This window comes from Sminthopsis crassicaudata, chromosome 1 (genome assembly GCF_048593235.1).
Source record: "Sminthopsis crassicaudata isolate SCR6 chromosome 1, ASM4859323v1, whole genome shotgun sequence".
Lineage (NCBI taxonomy): Eukaryota > Metazoa > Chordata > Mammalia > Dasyuromorphia > Dasyuridae > Sminthopsis > Sminthopsis crassicaudata.
In genome coordinates this window covers 705,187,919-705,212,864 of record NC_133617.1, presented here as the reverse complement: position 1 = coordinate 705,212,864, position 24,946 = coordinate 705,187,919, and the positions used below count along the sequence as shown (strand labels likewise).

Here is a 24,946-nt window from a genome sequence, read left to right as displayed (position 1 = left end):
AGGCTACGGGTCAGCCTGCCATGAATCATACAAAGGACAGTTGGGTGCTTAAGAATATAGGGCAGAAATCAGTAAGAAAAATCATGATGAGCTCAATTTCCTCTGTACTCTATGAAGGAGATACATACAGAGAGAGAGAAAGAGACAGAGACAGACAGAGAGACAAAGAGAGACAGGGACAGACAGAGACAGAGACAGATGGACATAGAGAGACAGACAAACACAGAGAGATTGACAGAGAGAGACAGACACACATAGAGAGGCAGATGGAGAGAGAAAGAGAGAGAGAGAGAGAGAGAGAGAGAGAGAGAGAGAGAGAGAGAGAGAGAGAGAGATTGAGAGAGAGAGAGAGAGATTGAGAGAGAGAGACAGTTAGAGAGACAGAGGGGGGAGAGAGAGACAGAGGTGAGAGAGAGAAGCAGACAGAGAGAGAGATAGATGAAGAGAGAGAGAGAGGCATACAGACAGAGAGATAGAGAGAGACAAACAGACAGAAAGATAGACAGATGGACACACAGAGAGATGGACAGAGAGAAACAGAGGCAGAGAGACAGACAGACAGACAGAGAGGCAGATGGACAGAGAGAGGCAGACAGAGAGAGAGAGAGAGACAGAGAGACAGAGATGGGGGAGAGACAGACAGACAAGAGACGGACAGAAAGAGAGAAGCAGATGGACACAGAGAGACAGGGGAAGACAGAGAGAGAGAAGCAGAGAGAGAGAGAGAGAGAGAGAGAGAGAGAGAGAGAGAGAGAGAGAGAGAGAGAGAGAGAGGTGCAGACAGTCAGACCTATAGTCTTGCACTTGGGCATCTCTCATTTTGCTGCCCTTTCGGTTGTTACCCTATGATAGGACTTAACCAGGGTGTTTTCAAAGCTTTTACATAATTGCCTCAATTTCCTTCTTGTTCTTTTGCCAAATACCGAAATGGAGAACATAAACATGGTTGTTGGGCTTGGAGTGGGCTGGAAATTGGGTTAAAGTAAAAGCATTTCTAAAGCCAGCTAACTAGATCTACTTGCTTGTTCACTGCACTCAGGGTGTTCCATACCCGATCTTTAATATCTTTGTACAACCTCTTCATGATGTCTAGTGACATCTCTTCTTCAGTGCCTCAGAGAATCCCAAGCTTCTAAGTCTCATCCCACGTGCCATCTCCTGGAGGAAGCCTTTCTCGATCCCCTGAGTTTAGTGGTGTCTAAGTCAAAGAAATGGAAAACAAGAAATTAATGTTATCTGTGTTTATTTTGTTAAATGTTTTCCAAGGACTTTTTGTTCTCAGACTCCCACAGTTTGATATGTCTGCCTTGGTTCACTGAATCCCAGAGTTGAAGAGGAACTTGGATCCTCGGTAGGACTCCCAGCTATATAACACCGGACACATTCCTAGTATTCCCTTCCTTTTCCACCAGTGATCCCATATCTGCCTATTTACAGGTTACAATTCTGAGGGCAGGCACTTTGGGGTTTGTTTTATTTGTTTTTTTATTATTGTTTTTTGGGCTCCATCCTAGCACTTAACATATTAACTGGCAAAAAAAAAAAAAAAAAGAAAAAAAAAGGCACTTAATGCATTCTAGTTGGATTGGATTGGATGGGGAGGGAGAAATCGGAAGTTCTAATAATAACAATAATGAAAATAGTACTTCACGGCAATCATCTCATTCGTTCCTCAGGGCACAGTCTTGTGAGGCAAGGATGATTATTACCCTCATTTCACAGATGGAGAAATAGAGGTTCAGGTCACACAGCTTGTCTAGCTTGTATGATCGTTGATTTGTGTCCATATTTTAATGACTCCAGTTGTTGACTCCTCTTGCCTCCAATGGATTACTTTAACATGTTTTGAAAGGCATTGGATTTAGAAATACAAGAGGCTTCAGAGATCATCTTATGCAGGAGTTCTTAATCTAATTTTAATCTAAGGTCCTTATATTTTAAAAAATATTTTGAAAGCTGTAGTTCAATGCAGTTGATTTTGTTTTACTCATATATTATAATTTATTCAATTAATTTTTGATGAAGAGTCATAGGCTTTATCACATTGTCATAGACGGATCCAAGGCCCAGTGAAAGGTTAAACCCCTGATCTAATATAATCCTCTCCTTTTAGAGAAAGGGGAATCAAAATTCAGAAAGAGAGAAATAATTTGGCCAAAATCACACAGGTGGCAAGTAGGAGATCCAGGAATTGAACCCAAGCCTGCTGACAGATCCAGGGTAATGTTAAGACATTATACTAATATTATGAATTATTAATATTAATACATCTACATGAATGTCACTCCTCCTATTTCTGTAGTATGCACATTGGGTTTCACCATGGGATCCCGTGTCATTGGTGTCAAATACAAATGAAATTTATTCTTTAAAAAGGGTTTAAATCACAGAATGACAACTTTGAAAAATGGTGTGCCCAAGATCTGACTTTGTTCCAGCTGGTAAAAGGAAGAAACATTTGTGTATCTTGGGAAGTGTTTGGAAATTGGGACTGTTATGTATTGATGTCTACTTGCTGATAATAATAGCTGGTATTATTTATAAAGTACTTTAAACATTACAAAGTACTTTTTATATACAATCTCATTTAAGTTTTACAATATTCCTTTTAAGGAGGTACTATGGTTATTATCGCCATTTTACAGATGAGCAAACTGAAACCCAGAGAACTTAAGTGATTTCCTCACAAATCACACAAGTAGTAAGTAGGAGAAGTGGGATTTAAATTTGAGTCCTAATGGTTTCAAGTCTAAGCACTCTTTCAGCCCAACATGGCTTCTCTTTAGAGGCCTTGAGTGACTTGAGAGCCCAAAATAAATATCTACCTACCTTGAGATTCAAGTTTTCTGATAGGAAAATCTGTAATCTTAAAATAATAATTAACATATGTCCCTTCTATCTTTTTGCGTGCCATACCCCAGGATACTGCCTGTCTTGCTTACCTCTAGTTCCAGCTCTTATCACATCACTTCCATGCTTTAAAACCCTCTTTGGCTCCCACTAACTATCTAAGGAATCAAGACCACATATCTCAGCGAGACATTTGAAGCTCTCTGCAATCTGGTTCCCACCCACCTTTGCAGCCTTAGCTCACACGCCTCCGCCTCAAATGCGCCATGTTCTAGCTAAACTGGGCTCCTTGCTGTCCCCTGCACACATCCCACTCTTTCCTGCCTCCCTGTCTTTGCTCATATTGTTCCTTATTCCTGGAATGCCCTCCTTCCCATTCCTGCCTGCTGATGTCATCTCTACTGTTCAGCTGTCACCTCCTCTAGGAAGTCTTCCCTGATGCTTTTCATCTTGCTGGGTGAGTACAAATGGGATCCCTTATTGGATCTCATAGCCTTGTGCCTTACTCTTTTCCAATGATATATTGTGACATTTTTTCCTTGTATGTTATTCCTTCTTTGAGATGATTGACACCTTGAAGGAAAGGAACTTGTTTTATTTATCCTTTTCTTCTTCAGCGTCATGAATGGTGCTTTGAGCATAAATTATCAGCTCTTTGAGGGCAGGGATTTTGTATTATTTATGGCTAGATGTTTGGTAATGCCTTAACTCCACCGTAAAGCTTATGAATCCTAGGTTCATAGTCTTAGAACTCAAAGGAAACCTTGAAGCTGAGGCTAAGATAGGCTAAGTGACTTTTCCAGGACTTTTTGGTGAGTATCTGAGGTGGGATTTGAATTTAGGTCTTCCTGTCTCCAAATCCACGGCTCAGTAAGCCTTCTTAGGTACCTCTAGCAGGCACTTAATAATATCCAAAGAGATTAGGTTGGTAGGCATGTATGAGGGTGCTAGGACTGCTGTTTTAAGTGGAGTGGTGTAAATAAGGGAGGTACATGTGTCTTATTTCCCTCACTCTTCCTCTTCTCTTCATTCTAGCCAAACAAGACTATTCATTCTCCCCTATCCTCATCCCAACTCCTAGTCCAGGCTTGCTTTGTCCCTCTGTGCCCAGAAAGGCCTCTGCTACATAACCCTACTTCGATTCCTTCTCCTGAAATAATTCCCTTTCTTCATGGCTCAGGTGAGCTGCCACATCTTGTATGAAGCCATTCTTAGTTTTATTCCAAGACCTGAAATTTCTCAAGTACTTTCTCTGGACTTCTCCTTTGTATAGCTCGCATTTTCATTTTTGTTATATTTATTGTTCATGTTTGATCTTCCCATTTGGGGAGGGTAAATTGTTGAGGGTAAATCTCTTCACTTAGATTGTAAACTTATCGAGTAAATCTTCCCTCTAAGGTTATAAGCTCATCGAGGGTAAATTTCTCATTAGATTGTAAGCTCATTGGGTAAATCTCCCCTATTAGACTGTGAGCTTATTGAGGGTAAATCTCCCCTATTAGACTTCAAGTTTAAGGGTAAATTTTCCTTATTAGGCTGTAAGCTCATTGAAGGCAAATCTCCCCCTTTAGTCTGTTGGTTTGTTGAGAGTAAATCTCCTCTGTTAGAAACTTGTTGAGGCTAAATATTTGTCCATTGCATAAACTGGGGAATGACTCTAGGAAAGATGACCTTCTTGAGGATTATCTTCAAACTACATTGAGGCAGCCAGATGGATAACTGGGGTCAGATAGAGCATGGGTCAGGAACACCGGAGTTCAAGTTCTACTTCAGATGGTTATTAGCTGTGTGATTCATGGGCAAATCATTTGACCATTCTCAATACTAGTTTCCTTATCTATAAAATGGGGATAGTAACAGTACCTAACTCATAAGATTGTGGTGAGGATTAAATAAATTAACATTTAAAGCTTTGAGATTCTTAAAATACATATAAAGCTAGTTGTCAAAAAGTTTCCCTAAGGAAAAGATTCATCTTCATGATGAAATGCACAGTATTCTTTACATAGAAGGATCTTTCATTGCTGAATATATAATGGATTACTGATAGATCAGTCCTAGGGAGCTGCTTGTGGACTAGCAGTTAAGTGATTTGGCCAGGTTCACATACCATGTGTGTGTGTGTGTGGGGGGGAAGGAGGTCTCATAGGTCTCTCAAGAGCTAGAAAGGACATTAGCTTTCCCCTCAGCCAATCCTTTCATTTTGTAGAGGAGGAAATGAAGTTTAAAGGAATGAAATGAGTTGGCCAAACATCATACAGAAAAGATCTAGGGTTTGAGCCCAGGTTCTCTGCCTCCATATTAAGCACTTTCTCCATTGTACCACCCTGAGTTTGTACCTGGGTAGATGTTCTTGTGGCTCCTGGGCTAGTAAGATTGCTGAAAACCAAACGCTCCTTAAAAGGAGATGCATGAGAGTTGGCCAGGACTATTGGGGAAGGGAAGGAAGTTGGTGGGTGGGGATGGACCCGTTTTGCAACAGGACATTCCACCCATCATGGGCTTGACGCTTTTCTTAGATCTGTCCTCCCCCTCTCCTTTTTATGGTTCAGACTTACACTTTCACTGATATAAGTGATATCTAATGTGAAAACTTTCTTCCTTCTTGCACCTCAGTTATTGAATTTTGACTTAGAGAATTGCCTGAGATCCTCAGAGTTTTTGACTTGTCAATTATTATGTGTCAGGCAGGATTTGAATCCAGGTTTTCCTGACACTGAGGCTATTTCTGTTTTATAATATTTATAGACTACCTACTATACAGTGGCTAGTAAATGCTTCACTATTATCTCATTTGATTCTTATATCAACCCTGGAAGGTAGGTGCACTATTATTCCTCTGGTCAATTAGGACATGTAATGGATAAAGTAGTGGATCTGGAATCAGAAAGTCTCATCCTCCTGAATTCAAATCCTGCACCACTCATCACACACTATTTGTGTGATCCTGGCCAAGTCATTTAACCTTATTTGCCTTAGTTTCCTCATCAATAAAATGAGTCAGAGAAGGAAATGGCAAACCCTTCCAGTATCTCTGCTGAGAAAACTTCCCATAGTGGGAACTTAATAAATGCTTATTCCCTCTCTCCAATTGTGAGATGAAAATAGCCGTGATTGCACTATTATCCTCTCAGGGCTGTTGTGAGCATCTAATGAATCAAGGCATGTTAAGTTCTTTGTAATCATAAAGTGTTCTGTATCTGTTGAGTTACTAACATTAACACAACCAAGATTTTCTTCTTAAAGGTCACTTCAGTTCTTAATCTAGCCACTAAAAACCACTGAGCCCTTTAAGCTGGCTAGACTTCACTTTCTCTATAATTTTGTTTATGCCATTAATTTTTTCAGGAAATCTTTCCTTAGTAACAAACATTTATGATGACTAGTGAAGGTCAGCTTGTCAGCCCTTGAAGGAAATCTGCAAAGTGGATTTCCTAGAATGGCTTTCCTGAGTACAGTGGCCAAGATAAACAAGTCAGAGAAGCTCAGTGCCCAACGGGGCTCTAAAGATCATCTTTCACAATACCCTCATTATCCAGATGAACGTAAACTCAGAGCAGAATTGACTTGGCCAGGGTCACACGGTTAGTAAATGGGGAGCTGGGATTAGACTCCTGGCCTGTAGTACTAGTGTAAGATAAAATAAAACCCTTTCATTCTGTCCTCTTCTCTTTAGAATTAGTGCCTTCTCTTTGCTTGTTGATCAAATTAATAGTGGAAGCCTATTGTGAGAAAACTAGCTAAACCATTTCTGAGAACAGATTGCTTTCAAGGCCCCCTCAAGAATTTTCAAAGTATCAATTTACTCACAAACCAAGGAGGTGTTCATTATAAAGGGTCGCTGTCTATTCATTAAAGCTGGACCTCTACAGACCAACTCTAGTCCAGTGGTCCTTTTAGTACCTGAAAGTAAAGACTAAAGCAATATTAAAACAAACAAACAAACTGGTTTGTCACTAATTCTTACTGCCCCCAATAGTCCAAACTCATGAGGTCTTATTGCAGGAGCAACCATTTTATATACTTCTCTGATTATAACAGTGCGGTCTCTGGGTAGAAGATATGCTTGAGTAAATGAGGTGAGACTCTTTTTGTTAGCACTGAGCAGAGATCAGTTATGAAGAGGCTCTGGAGGAAGGAGAAGGTAAAGAGACAAAATTCTTCAGAGGCAAGTTTTGCTTTTCCCTTTTAATCTACCTGAAATGAAGCCTTAGAACTTCTGGAACCCAGTTGAAATAGAAAGGCCCCTCTGATCCCCAAGTTGATAGTCTTCCATAGTTACCATGGTCCTAGTATGAACATACAGGACGCACCAGGATACATCCATGCTTTCCCTTGCAGCAAAGATGCTTACTCTTTTCTTTTTCCTTTTCTGTATTGGCCTTCAGTGCTAACCAAAAGGTTTTCTCAGTCTTTGATAATGTGTTTTCCCTCTCCCCAGTAAACCTTATAGGGCAACTGCATTCTTTATATCTTTCCAGCAGGGAGTGTTGAATGTTCAGGAGGACTTAGTGAGAGTGTTGCTCATCCACCTTTAGTGTCCACCTGATGCACCCAACTCTCACCTATGGCTCCAAGAAGCTGTAGTATGCACACCATGGTAAATCATTTCAGCAGAGGGACTACTCAACCAGGTCCTCAAACCCATGGGTGACTTAGGCTGATGTCCACCCCAAGCATATGAAGACTTTCCCTGGTAAAATGGGCAGATGGGAATAATCTGTTCCAAGGCTGTGAAGATGACTAAAGCAGGCTCTGTAGAGAACTTAGAGCTTGGTTTGGCATCAGACACACCAAGGTTACCCTTTGTATCCCAAGCAATCACCTGTCATCTAGACCTTTGTCCTGCCAGTGATCTTTGATGATTCAGGAAGAGAAGGTGGGACTGGCCTTCCCTCACAGGAAGCTATAACATCACCAGCCATATTGTTGGACCTCTTTGAAAATGAAGGATAAAAACATTATCTTTCTAGATAGAACTTTTTAGAAGGCATTTATTGTGCATCTACTATATGCAAGTGTCTTAGTTAATAAACATTTATTAAGAACCTAAAGACTAAATAGTTTTGCTAAGTTTAGTTGAGCAAAAAATATTATTTATTTTGGTTAATAAAACCAAAATAAGTAATAAAAAATCCCCAATAAAAGCCAGTTCTTGACTTTGAGGAACTTCTAATAATCTAAAGGGAGAAGATAACCACAAAAGGAAACTAAATAGAAAGGAAGGAGGAAGATACCACTTCTTCTTATTGATGGCATGATAGATAAATCCAGAAGAGTACAGCCAAGATATGGCTAAGTTGTGTGGCTTCCTTGAGTGGAGGGTCTGAGTGCCTTCTGATTGTAGGAGAGCAGCCCCAGGAGCAAAGGCATTAGAGCTGAACTCCAGGACTGAAGTGATCTTGCAGAATGAAGTAGATCCTGAGGTGTGATGGAGATGGCCAGTGGAGTAGAGCCAAGAGGGAAATAAGAGAATCATTGTGCTATGATGTCAATGAATTGGTCAATAGTCATTGATTAAATAGCTCTTAGATGCCAAACACTATATTAGGCACTGAGGGGACAACACTAAAAAGACAGTTCTTGTCCTCAGGAAATTCACACTTTGCTCAAATGATACACCAAGGGCATAGATAAATATATACAAGTTATACAGAAAATAAATAACAGTGTTTAAAAAAAAGGCCTTCTTGAATGAGGGGCATTTCCGCTGAGCTTTAAAGAGATCTGATAAGCTTTCTTCAAATGAATGGCTATGACAATTCATTTCCTGATAGGTTGTATGCTAATTGCCGATTCCAGGGTGTTCAAAGATTAATCTGGCTATTCTCAAACCTACATCTAAACATTGAAATTTGATTGCCAATCATTGCTTTCAATCTGTCAACTTCTCAAGCAAATAGACTCTGGGTCCTTAGTACATGCAGGACCTTGCGCTGGGCACTAGGGGCATCCAGAAAGAAGACCTGCCCTCAGGGAGCTCTCAATACAGTCTAACTTTTGGAGGCAAAACTCATACATGGACATTTCAAAAAACAGGACAGTTGAGGAAAGGACAGAATTAAGCTTTTAAATCAATCCTTAATAGATATTAGTCAAATATCTATTATGAGCCAATCACTGGAGATAAAAAGAAAAAAATTAAATGGCTAATGCCCCGAACAAGCTAATATTCTCCTGGGGAGTTGTGGAGGGAGAATGTATATATGAAATGTACACATATACGTGTATTAAATAGTTACAAAATAAATCCAAGATAATGGGAAGGGAGAGAAATTAGTTGCTGAAGGTGGCAGGGGCATCATTAAAAAGCTTGTACCAGAAGTACTGCTTGAGCTTTGGAGGAAGCTAGGACTTCTAAAGAGCAAAGGTAAAAGTTCAGAAGGGACCACTGGGACAAAGGATCTGAGGAAGGAGATCTTTTGTATTTTTATCACCTTGAACAGTGTCAATTACATCATATCCCAGCCAGAGACTGATTGATTATAGACTATCAAAGATGGAATAAATTTCAGAACACAAACTTTTAGAAAATTGTACTTTATAGTTAAGAATGTCCGCACTGAAATGAATTTTGAAGAAGTCTTCTTGGAGTCATTTTTCATTTTGCATGAGAAAACCAAGTCCATAGGGGAAAAGTGGTTTGTACGGGGTGGCAGAGGGCCAGTGACTCCAGAGCCACTGCCTTGTTCCTTATAACACATGCTCCAGAGAAGGAGAGAGTCACAAGGACTGTATAGTAGGGGAAGATACCCCAGAGGAGATGAGACTTTTTTGGGGAGGATTAGTAAGGTTCCATAGGTGAATGTTGTGACCAAAGGTGTGAAGGGGTACTGTTTGTAAATGAGGGAACTGGAATGTTGGAAAGAAGGGGGGCTTAAAGCTAGATTGGGAGAGTGAGGGAAAATCCACTGTTGGGGACATGGAGTCAATAACCAGAAAGATGCAGCAAAGTAGTGTCATGGTTAAGTAGCCTGGAGCCAGGCCAAGGAGATCAGAGTTCAGATCTGGTCTCAGACATCTACTAGCTATATGACACTGGGCAAGTCATTTCATCTCTATTCATTTACATTTCTCTCTCTATATAAAAAAATAGCACCTGCTTTCCCAAGGTGAAAAATCAAATGAGATAATAATTATAAAGTGCTTAACACAGTGTCTGACACATAGTAATCACAACATAAATGTTAGTTATTGTTATTGCTATTATCAGCCCTCATAATCACATTCTATGCTATGTTCTATGCTTTCAACTCCCTTCTACCTCGATGCAATATGTACTCCTTAGAATCTGATGATAGCTGACCCCCGTGTGACCAGAAACACACGGAAATCTGTGGAGCTTGTGAGCCTATTCTCTTATATGTAGAGACTACTGTTGTGTTTGATTAATAAGGTTGGCATAATTTCAACTTCTACGTTATTCTTGGGTGTTTTCACTGTCCCCTGTAGCCTGGCAATGCAGGAGACGGTCTGATTGGTTTCTAGTTGCCAAACTTGGACCAGCCCACTGTGGGACACAGAAGTCAATGAGGCCAGACAAAGGAAGACATTGACTTGAGACTTTCCCCCACTTGTCTTTGGGCTGCACTAGGCAGGTTTATCCATACATAGTTGTACATAGTTGTAGTGTGCCTTGGGCTACAAGAGATGATTTGAGACATGAGAAAATTCTCCTGTGGGAGAAAAAAAAACATTGATCACAATTTATTCATCCAGAAGTAATTGATTTGGTAACCTTTTCAATTTGGAATATAGCAGAAAATCCAAAAAAGAGCTATGTTAGCTACTCAGAAGCCTTAAAATATTTTATTGATAGATTTTGTTTTTCTACTGCCTATATTTCTTCCTGTGTCACTTACCTTTTCTCCTCTCTGAGGGCTAGAAGTTTTCTTTTTATGTTACAAATGGGTGTGCCTTAGAAGTCATTCCTTAGTCACTGGAGAATACCTCAGATTCTCTTTCAGAATTGATTCTTATTTTACATACAATTCTAATATTCATGGTTACCCTATTTCCTAGCCATAGCAATTTAATAGCAGTGTATTAGAAGGATGAGATCAGCTAAATCTTAACAGACAGTAGGAAAAACTGATGGCAGTTGACAGTGAGAGAAGAATTAAACAAAATACAAAAAGAATTTACAAATAAAAAAAATAAAAAGCAGGAAATTTTTTTTAAAAAAGTAGACACAAGAACTCAAAAAATTTAATGTAGCAATAAGAGATCCTTTAAGGTATTGCTATATTCTAGTGCAGTCTGTTAATTGATGACTCCACTCCCTCCTTCCAGCCAAGTCAATAAGGAAAGATCAAATTGAATTCAGAATACTTTTTTAAATTTTATTTTTATATTTTTAATTTTATTTAGAATTTTTTTCCACAGTATATATGCATGAGTAATTTTTTTTATAATATTATCCCTTGTATTCATTTTCCCAAATTATCCCCCCCTGTAAATACCATTTTCTTGTTGCACATTAAGTATTAGATTCCGAAGGTATAAGTAACCTGGGTAGATAGAAAGTAGTGCTAACAATTTACATTCACTTCCCAGAGAACACTTTTTTTTAAACAAGAAAGTAGGAAATATATTTTAAAGTTTTGTTTTCATTCATGGGTCAAATACAAAAGTGACTTGGCTGTTAAAAAGTTATGCTTCAATTATTTGGCAAATTCATCTGTGTGGAACAGTTCATTCTCTCATGATACAAATAAGTGAGGGATTATTTGTATAGAAATTAGTGTGCTTACCTTTTGTGTGGGTTGAGGAAGGATGGAAGGGCATATTATGGGACAATGAGAAAGAGTTATAAGGCCATCAATAATTGGAAGATACCTTAGTGTCTGTTCCAACCCTAGTATTTTATAGAAGGTGAATCTGAGGATAGTTTGCTCATGGTCACCCACTTGTAAAGTGTCTGAAGTGGGATTTGAACCCTAGGCACAGGACAGGGTAGGAGAAATGTGCTTCCTCTTTCTTTTCCCATTAGTCCTGAAAGGCTTCCTAGAGGAGATTCATTGTTGCTGTAACAAGGACTTTCCCTCCCCCATGGGTCCAGCTAGGTACCTTCCTGGAATCTCTCCAGTGACTGGCTCATGTGACCTGTTCCCATTTGACTTTTCCGTTCCCTGGGCCTGGCTGAGTTTATAAAATAAATCTGAATCTCTTTCCCCCCTGCTCTCATTGTTCATAGTGTACAGTCCTAAATTACAGTAAGTCCTTAGAACAAAAGAAGTTCCAGGTAATGGAGGATGAAGTCATTTTGCTGATAGGATCAGAAACATTATTTGAACAGTAGCCCGGGTTAAATGAGAAGGAAATCGGGGGAACTGAGAATTACCCCATCAAGCCCTGTTGTCTTTGGCAGGGGCAAATGTTTTGCCAAGTTGTGAGCCTGGGACTTATGGTAGTCACACTTGGCTGGCACCCGTCCTTCACCACGTTCCCCTCCCGGCGCTTCGGAACCAAAAGGAAGAGGTGGAGGCAGCTCTCCTTGATCTGGTTGCCTTGTTCAGAGTGGCCAAGAACTCAAGATCTGTCCCTATCCAGAGAGAGACCCGGAGACTTGTGGCTGATATCAGATGATTCTGGGTATGAGTCTGGGTCTATCTTATTGAGTGAAACAGAGTGCTGGGGAGCTTATTCCTAGATTTCCTTCTGGGGTTTGAGTGTAGGGATCAGGTGGTGGCTTGACCTTCAGAGGAGATGGGTTTGCAGTGAAATATTCTTCACACTGGCGTGCCAAATGGATTGTTGTGATCAGGGCATTGTTGTGTGTGAGGGACTGGGGAGAAATTTCTAACTCTACTTGTAGATAGGATCATGGGCAGTTTCACTTTGGGGAGAGTATTGAATGGCATTTCTTGGAGAGTGGCCTTGCTCAGTCATGCCCTTAAAAGGGTAGAGAAGAAACCACAGCAGCAGGGGTGAGGAGTGGGGGGGAGCAGAATCCTACTGAGGCTCAGTCTGGATGTGAGCTCTTAGACCATAGAATCTGTTTTGGTTTCCAAATCTCAGAATGATAAACTGGGAAGGGACTTAAGTGATCTCTTGTCCAACTCCCAAATGTTATAGATAAGGAAGCTGAGATTCATAGAGAAGAGATTTATCCAGTATCACACAGTGACTTATTGTATCATATTTGAAGTAGGAAGACCTGATTTCAAATCCCAGTCCTATCATGTATTGTTTATTTCATCATGAGAAAAATGAAGAGATCGATGATTTCTGTAGTCCTTTTTGGCTCTTAATCTATTCTCTTATGATCTCAGATCTCTTGACTAGTGCCGGTTTAGTGTTTGTCACATAATAGGCTCTTAATAAATGCAGCTTAATTGATTGATATCGCGTTGAATGCTATTCAAACTAGAGGCATCCACTGTCTCTTTGGCCTTGAAACAATGTCTCTCTGTGAGTTTGCTCCTTCTGGTGATTGAAGTGAAGGAAGGCAAAAAATAAAACTCAGTATTTGCTGCTTGGACTTTTCTTTCATAATTATTTCATTTAGTTCAGTTATCCTAAGGCATTGATTAAAGCACCAGAGACTAATAGAGAACCTCTGACATTTACTAGCTATATGGCTGTGGACACGTCCCTTAATCTCAGATATCCAAATCACACAATGGACAGAGTGATAGATATGGAGTCTGGAAAACTTGAGTTCAAATCCAGCTTCAAACACTTGCTAGCTGTATAATTCTGGGCAAATCACTTTATCTCTGTCTACCTCAGTTTCCTCATTGGTAAGATGAAATAATATTTGTAAAATGCTTTGCAAATCTTTTAAAATTGTGTTTTATTTTTCCAATTACAGTAAAGACAGTTTTCAACAAACATTTTTGTAAGAATTTGAGTTCCATTTTTTTTCTTCCTCCCTTACCTTCCCCTCCCCAAGAAAGCAAGCGATCTGATGTAGGTTATACATGTACAATCATTTTAAACACATTTTCACATTAGTCATGTTGTGAAAGAAAAATCAAAACAAAGGGAAAAACCACAACAAAGAAAAAGCAAACAAAAAAGGTGAAAATAGTACACTTTGATCTGCATTCAGTCTCCATAGTTCTTTCTTTGGATGCAGATCACATTTTCCATCCCAAGTCTATTGGAATTGTCTTGGATCCTGTATTGCTAAGAAGATCTAAGTGTATCAGAGTTGATCTTCACTAATCTTGTTATTGTGTATAATATTCTGATTCTGCTTACTTATCAGTTCAGGTAAGTTTCTCTAGACCTTTCTGAAATCATCCTGTTGGCCATTTCTTATAGAACAATAATATTCCCTTAAATTCATATACCATAACTTATTCAGACATTCCCCAATTGATGGGCATCCCTGCCGTCACTCAAAAAAAGCTGCTACAAACATTTTTGTACATGCGGGTCTTTTCCCTTCTTTATGATCTCTTTGAGATTCAGACTTAGAAATTACACTGCTGGATCAAAGAGTATGCACAGTTTGACAGCTCTTTGGGGATAGTTCCAACTTATTCTCTAGAATGGCCGGATCAGTTCACAACTCCACCAACAATTGTTTTGCAAATCTAAAAGCATTATGTAAATGTTAGCTAGTGTTATTAATAAGTTCTTTGTGCCTCAGCTTCCTTGCATGGAAGATGGGAGCTAATCAGAGCTGCAGGGTTATTACGTTTTGCCTCAGAAGAGGTTCAAGAAGATAATGCATGGGGAAGGCTTTGCCAGCGGAATGGTTGTGAGTCAGTGTCTGTTACGATTGTTATCATATTTAGGGCAGACCAGTCAGTTGCATGGTGCTCTCTAATCATGAGCTACTCAGCTGTGGCCTGAGGCTCCCTTGACCCTCTTGTTCTTCCACTGACTATGGGGATTATGGATGCAGTTGTTTTGGACAGTTGGTTTTAAACTGCAGAAATTGGTGTTTAGGAAAGAGTGTCTTGCCTGGTGATTTGATGTCTGAATTCTCCTCAGCTCATCAGAACACAGACCTTTTTTTTGGTCCAGGTGAGGGAGGGTGACTTTTTTTTTCACCTATTTGATTTTGTGACTATTCAGTTCTCCTAAGGGCTTGTGGGTAAGGGGCTACGATTGATTCTTGGGATCTTTTCCATTTTAGTTGGGGAGGAAGATTGAGCATAGTACAAGGTTTTGGGGATATAGATTCCCCAAGAAAATATAGGTCCTTTGAGGCAACATGGAGTAGTGGAAAGAATACTTCTGCATATGAGAGCCTTGGTTTTGAATCCTATCACCCATATTTATTAGCTATGTGGCCATGGGCAATCACTTAACCTCTCAGAGCCTCAGTTTACTCAGCTGTAAAATTGGAATGATTGCAGCACCCATTTCACAATGCTTTTATGAAAATTGTGAGCCATGAGGCTGCATGGAATAATTGGCTAAGAGTTAGGAAGTCCTGGGTTCAAAACCTTGCTTCCAACATCGATTATCTGTGTCAAGGGATCTCTCTGATCTTCATTTTCCTCATCTGTAAAATAAAGAGATTGTACTAAGTGGCTTCTTATGTCTCTTCTACCTTTACATCTTTGGTCTTACATAGCCCCCTACCAAAAAAAAGTAGCAGTTTAATGTTTGAAAAATACTTTTCATGTATGATTTTATTTAATTTTCTCAACAGCCCTCTAAAGGATGAACTATCATTGTTCTTATTTTATAGATAGGGAAACTAAATAGTTAGATGACTTTTCCAAGGTCACACAGGGATTAAGCATCTGAGACAGAGTTTGATTTCAGGTCTGAGTCCAAGTCCAATACTTTAACTATTATACCACTTTGATCCTCAGTTTACCTGTCTGTAATATAGGGGTGATGATAGCACCTACCTAGGGGTGTTGTGAGGTTCAAATGAATTTTGGTATCTAAAAGAGGCCATTGGGAATAGTAAGCAGAGAGCTGAAGTCAGGAAGGTATGACTTCAAATCCCTCCTTATGTGATGGCAGATATGTTCTTTAATCTCTCTAAGACTGTTTCCTTTCCTGTAAGGAACAGGGGCTGCACAAAATGCTATATCATTGTCAGCTGTTATAAGCTTTCTGATGGCCAGGATGGTTTCATTTTTGTGTCTATATTCCCAGCCTTTCACTGAGTTCCTGGCATATATTAGATATGTAATAACTATTTGTTTACTTAATTATTATTTAATTCTAAAAATGACTAGATGACAATGCTTTATACAGTTCTAGTGGTAAGGAGAATATCCTGATCCCCATCTTACAGATGAATAAGGAGAACCTGAATGTTGAAGTCATTTGCTATTCGTCATACAGCTATTAAATGGCAGTGCTGTAGGAATTCAGGTTTTCTGAATTATAAAACTATTGTGTTGTGCTCATTGCATTGAACCTGTTTTCAAATCACTGAACGAATGTTTAAGGGAGGAGAAACAGAGAAAGATCTCTTCATCTAGTACTGTTCCTGAACTCAGAGAAAAAGAAATGGACTCATCTTGGTTCCTTTGTGATTAGCAGAGTCCATCTTCCGAGTGTGTTCAATGAGAGCAGTTACATCATAGGACACTGCATTGGGAATTAGAGGACCTGGGTTCAAATTCAAACTGTGTACCTTACTAACTGTGAAACTCTGGGAAATTCAGTTAACCTCTTCACTCTGCATTTTCCTCTTTTATAAAATATGGAGATGGGAGAAAAATGACTTCTAAGGTCACTTTCAGCTGAAAAATCTATGCTTCTCTAAATCCTACTCCCCCCATCTCTAATTCCATGATCCTTATAATTAACAGCCAGATGGATCTGGGAGAGGAGGCATATTATCACTTCACAGAAACAGTTCTGTTCAACTGGCCTGAGAATTGGGGAGATTTATGGCAGGAACTCTCTCCTTCTCTCTCTCCCCCTTCCTCCCTTCCTCCCTCCCCCTTCCTCCCTCCCTCCCTCTTCCTCCCTCCCTCCCTCTTTCTCTCTCTCTCCCTCCCTCCTTCTCTCTCTCTCTCTCTCTCTCTCTCTCTCTCTCTCTCTCTCTCTCTCTCTCTCTCTCTCTCTCTCTCTCTCTCTCTCTCTGAAGGAAGGAAACTTGGATCCCTTGAGACTCATGCCTAGAATTCAATACACTGCTTTCTTTTCCCATCATCTTGGAGCCAACCTTGCCTTTTGTTTCAATAACCTGCTGTCAGAGATTATGTATAAATAGATTTGTATCCATAATTCCTCCCAGGGGAGGGATTATCCCTAGTATTTGTATAATTCCATTCTCTTCCCACCCCCATGTTTTTCTCAGGAATTTTGCTGACAATAGCTGACATTTAAGATACATTGAGGTATTCTGAATGGAAATCTGGCTGTGGAGTTAAGACTAGGATTCAAGTTCTTCCTTAGATTCTTACTGCCTATAACTAGACCCCTCAGTGACCCTAGAGATTCTCCAAGCCTCTGCTTTGCAGAGAAAGCTGTCATCTTAATTATTATAGAGAAGGTCTTACCTTCTACAGGTGAAATCACAGATCTGGGGGAATAAAATAAATTAGTGCCATTTATATGGGGTGTTCCCAAAGGTTTAGGGCAGTTTTGAGCTCATTAAAGCTTAAAACTACCTTAAGAAATTTGGGACACCCAGTATAGTGCTTTAAAGTTTGTGAAATATTTTATGGAAACTATTTCATTTGAGCCTCTACCTCCTGAGGCAGATACCTCAAATATTATAATTCTTATTTTTCAGATGAGGAAACAGATCTGTAAAGTGACTTCTCAGGATCATCTAGTTACTGTCAGAATGGGGATTTGAATTGATATCTTTCTGATTCCAAACCTGGTAGCCCTCTATCTACTATTACAAACTTCTTAAACTTTGCCCACTTAGAAGTGGGATTACAGGATTACAAAAGGGATTACAATCCTTTTTGTCCAAAAATATTTTACATAACCCCAAGTATATTGATATATAAAATAGGCTTACCAATCAAACATTTACTGATAATAAATCATAATTTTGCGATCCCCACATTCAGTTATGAGACTCCATATGAGGCTGTGAACCATAGTTTAAGAAACTTTGCACTATGCTATATTTTTCCTTTCCAGTCTGCATCTGGTGGTATTGTTCCTACTAGGAATCCTGTCTTTTGATAATATGTAATTGAGAAGATGTCACTTTATTGCATGTATTGCTCTGATCTTGTAGTAACTACAATCTCCTCCAGAGGAATCCTTTGAAGGTTGGAAGCACTGGGAACAGTGGATTCAGTCTTCCTGTTCCAAATCAGATTGAATTCCTCTTGGAGGCCTCTTTCTTTTAGGATGATAGTTAATGCAGAAAGGGAAGTTTGAGGAGGACTTGAAGGAGATCTAGTGGTTTTTGCAAAGTCTGTTTCATGACTTTACTTGTATTCCCATAATCACTTGGAAGTATATGATATGATATGAGAGATGGAAGGGACCCTAGGGACCATTTAATCTGACCCCTACTTTTTCAAAAAGAGCTTGAGGTACGTGGGATTTTTGTCCAGGGCGTCTCTCTCTGTCTCTGTTGTCTATTCCTCTCTCTCTCACACACACAAACACAAGCACACACACCTACACACACAAATATATATACACACATAGTTATTGACAGTAAAGTCAAGACTAGAATCTGTGTCTCCTATTCTGCCATTCAGGGTCTATTTTCTTTATCAAGCTTCCTCCTTTCCTGTCCTCCATGTGCTGTGTTGGTACACAAGCCCAACATCTCTGCATATGAATGTGCAGCCTCAGTGCATGTCTTTATGGTTCACTCCCTGCTGCAGACATACATTACTTCTCTGATGTCTGTCTTCTAGAGAAGCCTTGTCATCTTCCCCTGTCAAGATCCTGTTGTTTTTGCTCATTGGGCTCCTTATTCAAACACTTCCCTGTCATTCACTGGGGTGTTAATTAGAAACCAGTTTTCCCACTGTACTTGGTGCTCATGGGCCAAGGCCTCTCAGTATTTCTTGATCTCCACCCCTCATCTCCCTCCCAGCCTTTCTGCTGCCTTATCTTTTCTTTCCATTGGCAAACTTGTCTTCCTGACCTTGCCCATTTGTATATCTTCCAGAATGGGGGACAAGGAGAATACTCGGGCAAGACCCAGTGATTAACTGGCAAGTCTGGCCAAGATGTGATTGGGGAAGTGCCTTGGGAAGCAGCATAAGGTCATAGCAAGGACACTGAGGCTGGGCATCTGAGAGGCCTGGGGTCCAGTTCTTGAATGTTCACTACCCAGCTGTGTGCCTTCACAAAATTCACTTTGGTTCTCTAATTCTTGCTTCTATATTTGGCCTTAATGATCTACAAGTAGCCTTCTTAGGTCTAGGTGGTATAAGACCAGTATATGACAAAGGCCTAGATTACTCGAACTACTAGGAATTCCTGAGAAGGAAAGTGAATTAATTGGTAGCTTTTGACCTTCCTGCAATTTGGAAGTTATTCTTTTCCAAATTTATAACTTGGCTAGTCTTTGAACTTGGACTTTTTTTTTTTCTTAAAGAACTACCCTTTGATCAGCCTGTCTATTCATAGTTGAAGTTAAGCAAATTTCTTTTAACCTTCAAGTCTTTTCAGTTAGTATAAGGTAATTTCTCCCTTTTCATAGCTTTGTTTTTACCCGAGTTGTTGTTTTCTTCACCCCTGCCTTCTCAAATTTGAGCTCTGTGGGGCGAACACACACAAACATACACACATACACAGAGCCAAATAGGTATAAGGAGGGTAAGTATAGAGAGGGCCTCTTTCAACTCCTGTTACCCAGACAATAGGATGGAAATACATATCTGTGCCTTGGAAGCTGGTTTTAGAATGTAAATTTTGACAATAGTATGAGACTAGGTTATCTCTGTCCTCAGAATTTATCATTTGTGTTTACTATATTAGTTCCCTCAGAAAAACAGCTGAATTTCCCTTTAGAGCTATGATTATTATAGTAATTATTATAATAATTATGTAATATATGTTATATAATAATAATAATGTCATAAGGTTTCATGGGTTAGTGGATAGAAAGTCAGTCTTGGAGATAAGAAGACTTGATTTCGGGGTCTACTGTGAAATACTAGATGCAGGTCCTATAGACATTAATTAAAGGAAAGGTAGCTGTTGCAGTGGATAGAAGGCCAGGCCTAAAACCAGGAAGACCCATCCTGGATTTGGCCTCAGGCACTTACAGAGTCATTGTGTGACTCTGGGCAAGTCACTTAACCCTGTTTGCCTCAGTTTCCTCATCTGTAATATGAGCTGGAGAAGGAAATGGCAAACCATTCCAGTATCAGTCAAGAAGAGTTAGACATGGCTGAACAACAGAAGACATAACCTTTCAGAGGCTCTGAGATTTACTAAGCATTTACTCATCTGTGGAGGAGTTCCCCACATTATGAAATAAGAGATGTAGACCTTCACTGCTGCTTCCACCTAATCTCCTCTCCCAATCACAGGGCATCTCATTAGCTACTTTATCCAGATGGGACTGTAGCTGAGACTTGAAGAAAAAGCAATAGGAGCTCAGAGATAGGTGAGGAGGGAGAATGAGGAGGGAGCCTTTCAGTTGGTTTCTTCCTGCTCAGGACCTACCATTTAGGTAGAGAGAGAAGCCCTGCTCTGAATCTATGATTGGAGGGCCAAATGCTGGGGTTTGCTCCCTGGAAAGGTTATTTTCAGTGCCTTTTTTTGCTGGATGGTTTCCAAATGAAAACTCCCAATTCCGGAGAACAAAGCAGCCTGAACTAGAATGCTGTAGCAGGAAAAAACCTTTGAATTTTGAATCTAAGTTCCTCATTTTCCATCTGAGGAAGCTGGTGCCCCTAGAATTTGGATGACTTGACCAAAATCACATCAGCTGTAAATAGCAGAGTTGAGATCAAACCTGGTGTTCTGATGTTAAAATTTACCCTCATTTCTCATTGCACTTGAATCTCTCATTTCCATCTTTGTCATAACTGTCTTATGTAAATTCAGTTCCACTCAACAAACTTACTGTATTAATATTTAGATACTTATGCTTCCTGATTCAGATGTAAGCTTCTTGAAGTCATGGTCTAAAGCCTCATTGTTTCTTTATCCCCAGGTTCTAGCACAGTGTAGGTGTATACCTTGGATACATTGTACACCTATAAGATATGTTGCTATGAATTGAATTGAAGCAAATATACTCTTTTGGGTGTGACTGTTTAGCACAAGCAAAAGATTTTGAATTCTGGTCTTCTGGTTCACTGCCCATGTAATCTTGGACACATCATAAACACTTTCTAGCCTTTAATTTCCTCATTTGTAAAAGAGGCCACGTTGTACTAGGTGGTAGTGGAGGTCCCTTTCAGCCCTAGGTCAGGACCTATCTTCTAGGATGCTGCCTTCATTAGCTGTTTGGAAAAGTGAAAGCAGACTTCCAGACATATGTTTGACTTTGCCATCAAAGCAAAACTACCCTTGGATTGGGGTTGACAGCTCAGAACCTTGAAAAAGGGGAACCTGATCCTTTTCTACAGAGTCAGAAAGATCCTAGTCTTTTGAGATAATAATTGTCTCTACAAGTGGAATGAGTGTCATGGGCTCTCCTGGAGCCTGAGGAGGAGGCAGAAGTCAAAAGGAGAGGAGACTCATTACTTTGTGGCAGCAGAGGCAAGGATGGCCTCCTGGGTAAGTCTCTGTGTTCATAGAATCATCTTCTACATAAAGCTTTTCCTGCTTGCTCCAGCTTCAAGTGTGCTCTCCTTCCCCTCTTCCAAATTTATTTTTCATATACTTTGTGTACATTTATTTATGTACCTGTTGTATTTTCCAATGGATGATGAGCTCCTTGAGGGTAGGACTGTTTCAATTTTAGATATTTGGCCCCAGAATTTGATAAGTGCTTTTTACATATGTGCTTTAAAAAGGCATTTTGATTAAATATATATGTTGAGCTATAATTCTCTAGTCAGTTATCATGTCTCATAAATTCTACCTATATTACATCACATTTATCCCTTATCCTCCCAATAAAGCTACCATCATCTTTCCTTTAGACTATTGCAACTGCCTCCTAATTTGATGTGCAATCTCCACTGTCCATTCTATCCTCAACACAGCCATCAAGATAATCTTGCTGAAGACACCTCTGATTGTGTAATTGAGTCTTTTCCTAAAACATCCCTTCAGGCTTCCTATTTATTGCCTCTAAGTTAAAACACAAGTTTCTCAGGTTGGCATTCAAAGCCCTTGACTATCTGGCTCTTTCCAGATTTATTTAACAAAGTATAAATTGCAGCAAAAAATTAGATATAATTTCCTAAATTCAGTATACCATCTTCCACTTGTGAGCCTTTGAATGGGGGTTTTCCCAGCCTAGAAATGCACTGTCTCATCTCTTGAGAATCTAAGCTTCACTTAAGACCCAGTCTATACATTGTTTCTTCTGGGAAACCTTTCTAATCCTTCAGATCCTGAGTGTTCTCTCCCTCTTCAAATGATCTAGTATATGCTTATCATTTTTTTACATCCTGCATCACTCCAGTAGATTAAGCTCGTTGAAGGGAGGAGCTGATTTTTGTTTTATCTTTGTGTCCTTTGCTTATAGCATAGTGCCTCTTACACAGCTGGAATTTAATAAGTGTTTATTGTATTAGATGGTACTTTTGAAGAACTTTAGCTATTCCTAAAGCAGAAGAATCCCAGCCTTCCTCAGGAATGGGATGCTCCAGCATAACTTTGGCTTTCCTGGATTGGGATGAGGAGATGTCACCCTGGAGGAGATACCAGTACAACAGATGGCAGGGATACTGGCCATTGTAATGAATTATGAATTGTAACCTTATTAGCTTTATACCTGAGGCAAAAACTATAAAATAGCACCTTCCTTCCCACCATCAATCCTAACAGCGTGGTATGCTGTATATCTGATATATTTTTTCCATGCCCCATAGTTTTGTGTGTCCAAGGCATATGCCTCAGTTGCATTAGCCTAGCTTGAGCCAGAGTAGACATACTTAAATGGAAGAAATTCAGGAAATTTTTTGTTAAACTCTCTTTTTTTGGTCAATGTACTGATAACTGTTGACTATAATATGTGCATATGTGTTTGTATAAGTGTATGATTAAAGCATTTAATATGAATATTACTTCCATGGAACTGTGCTATATAACAACATTATCTAATAAAAAAATAGATGCCTTTTGTTTTTTACTTCATAATTATTTGGGATATTACTCATATCTGCCTTGAGCCTTCCATTGTTAAAAAGAAAAAAAAATAAGTCTGACCAGTTGGCACATAATCATTGTCAGACTGTGTGCGGCAGTCCATAGAGTCCCCCATCTCTCTACTGAAAGGAGGGTAGTATGTTTTATCATATATTCTCCAATATATAATATATAATAATTGATCATTATAATTATTGAGAATTTTTATTTTCTCTTAGTGATTAAAGCAACAACAGCATTAACAAAACAATCGTGTAGTTATTTGCTATATTATTCTCTTGGTTCAGCTTGATTCTCTCTATTAGCTCATAAAAGTCTTCCCAATCTTCTCTGAATTTTTCATATTTGTTGTTACAGCACAGTAATGTTCCATTATATTCTTATTATTACAATTTATAGCAAGCTCATCTATCTAGTTTGGCCAAGAACTAGGAAATATGCATTAAAAAGTCCCCCTGGGTAGCTAGTACCTTGACATTTGAGGTTAGTTACTACATTCTCTCCATATACTCTCTATCTTCTAATTGCCTACTGATTTATATGTTGTGTCTCCCCCATTACACTATAAGTTCCTTTATTTCAAATGAATTAAAATTTAAAAATATAAAATTTTTCTTTGACTCTCCAATACTTAGAACTTGAGCTTGATACATAGTAAGCTTTTCATAAATGCTAACTGATTGATTAATGGTTGTAAAGTTCCTTTCCCCAAATCCCCATTCTCTAAAGTTCATTTATTTTACTCATTGGAGAGCCCTATAAGCTCCCTTCCTGGACTTAATTACTCATACTTTAAAAAGAATTGTATTAAATCTGGTAGTCTGTTTTCCTAGCTCACCAGAGATTAGAAATAACAAATGAGAAGAGATATTACAAAAAAAGGCGATGAGAAATGTTGCACCCTACGGCATAAAGATATAACCTTTTAACAAGGAGAGTAAAACTATTAAAAACAGATCTCAGAACTTAAAAAGCACATGGGAAGCGGGACATTCAGTGTAGAACAATCAGCTTTCTCTACCCTAGTAGGACTTGAGAACATCTCTGTATTTCTTTTTGATTGTACTCTGAGAAGTGTTGCTTTGAGGAGGATTTTCCTTAAGGAGAGATAAGTGGAGAATTGTGTTTCTGAGGCCACAGCCACAAAGGAACATTGTTCTCAGGTAGAGAACATAGCATTGATAAGATGGCATGATCATAATGGAAAGAGAACAGAGAGCCTTACTTTGAATCTGAGCTCTTCTAAGATTTGGATGTTTTCTGGTTTCTTCATGTCCTGCTTCTCCTTTTGATCTTAAGCCATGGGTCCTTCACTGAGTACAATTTAAAAAAATCCATCCAGACTGACTAAGACCTCCATTGAACTGCTCTTTGACCACCTTGCATCCTCTGTACTTCCTATGCCCTTCCTATTTCCTGCCCTTCTCCCCGACTTTCCACTTCAAGGTCTGGGAACATTAATGAAATCAACAGAATACATTCTTCCTGGAAAAGACATGTTGATCAGCTACTCCGTGGTTTCATTCACCATTCTTCTGACTTCCCTGCCCCCTTCCCAGTTCCCACACCCCTAAGTAGATTGTCTTCTCATTTTAGAGTTTGAATTCCTTAAGATCAGGGACCATAATGCCTCATGTATTTGTCTCTTTGTCCTTCTTACAATCCCCGGTGCATAATAAACACATGACCCAACTTCCATTCATTTGTTCATACATTCTGCTTCCTATGGGACCTCAGGTAAGCCTCTTGTCTTGTCTAAACCTTGGTTTACTCTTTTGTAAAAAGAATCAATTGGGCTAAATGACTCTGAGTTCCCTTCCAGCTTGATCATTTGATTCTATAAAATAGCTAAAGAAATTGCTCCTCTTTTGGGGGGCAAAGACACCCAGAAACCAAATAATTTGATTGTCATCTACTACTACCCAGTTACTTTATTGCCCTTATACAACCCTTACAA

General features: G+C 39.3%; 1 protein-coding gene across 9 annotated transcripts in view; it reads left to right on the top strand.

Moving 5' to 3' along the window:
• ATP2B2 (ATPase plasma membrane Ca2+ transporting 2) overlaps positions 1–24,946 on the top strand; it is a 504,660-nt gene that overhangs the window by 124,849 nt on the left and 354,865 nt on the right. For 3 of the 9 annotated variants that reach the window (XM_074283920.1, XM_074283913.1, XM_074283914.1), the window contains exon 1: positions 11,716–12,444. The exons of 4 other annotated variants lie outside the window; for them this stretch is intronic. The gene's annotated coding sequence lies outside the window, so the exon portion shown is untranslated. Of the gene's footprint in view, positions 1–2,895; positions 3,308–11,715; positions 12,445–24,946 lie in introns of those variants that run through there. 2 more of the 9 variants (XM_074283915.1, XM_074283922.1) reach the window with 2 other exon arrangements.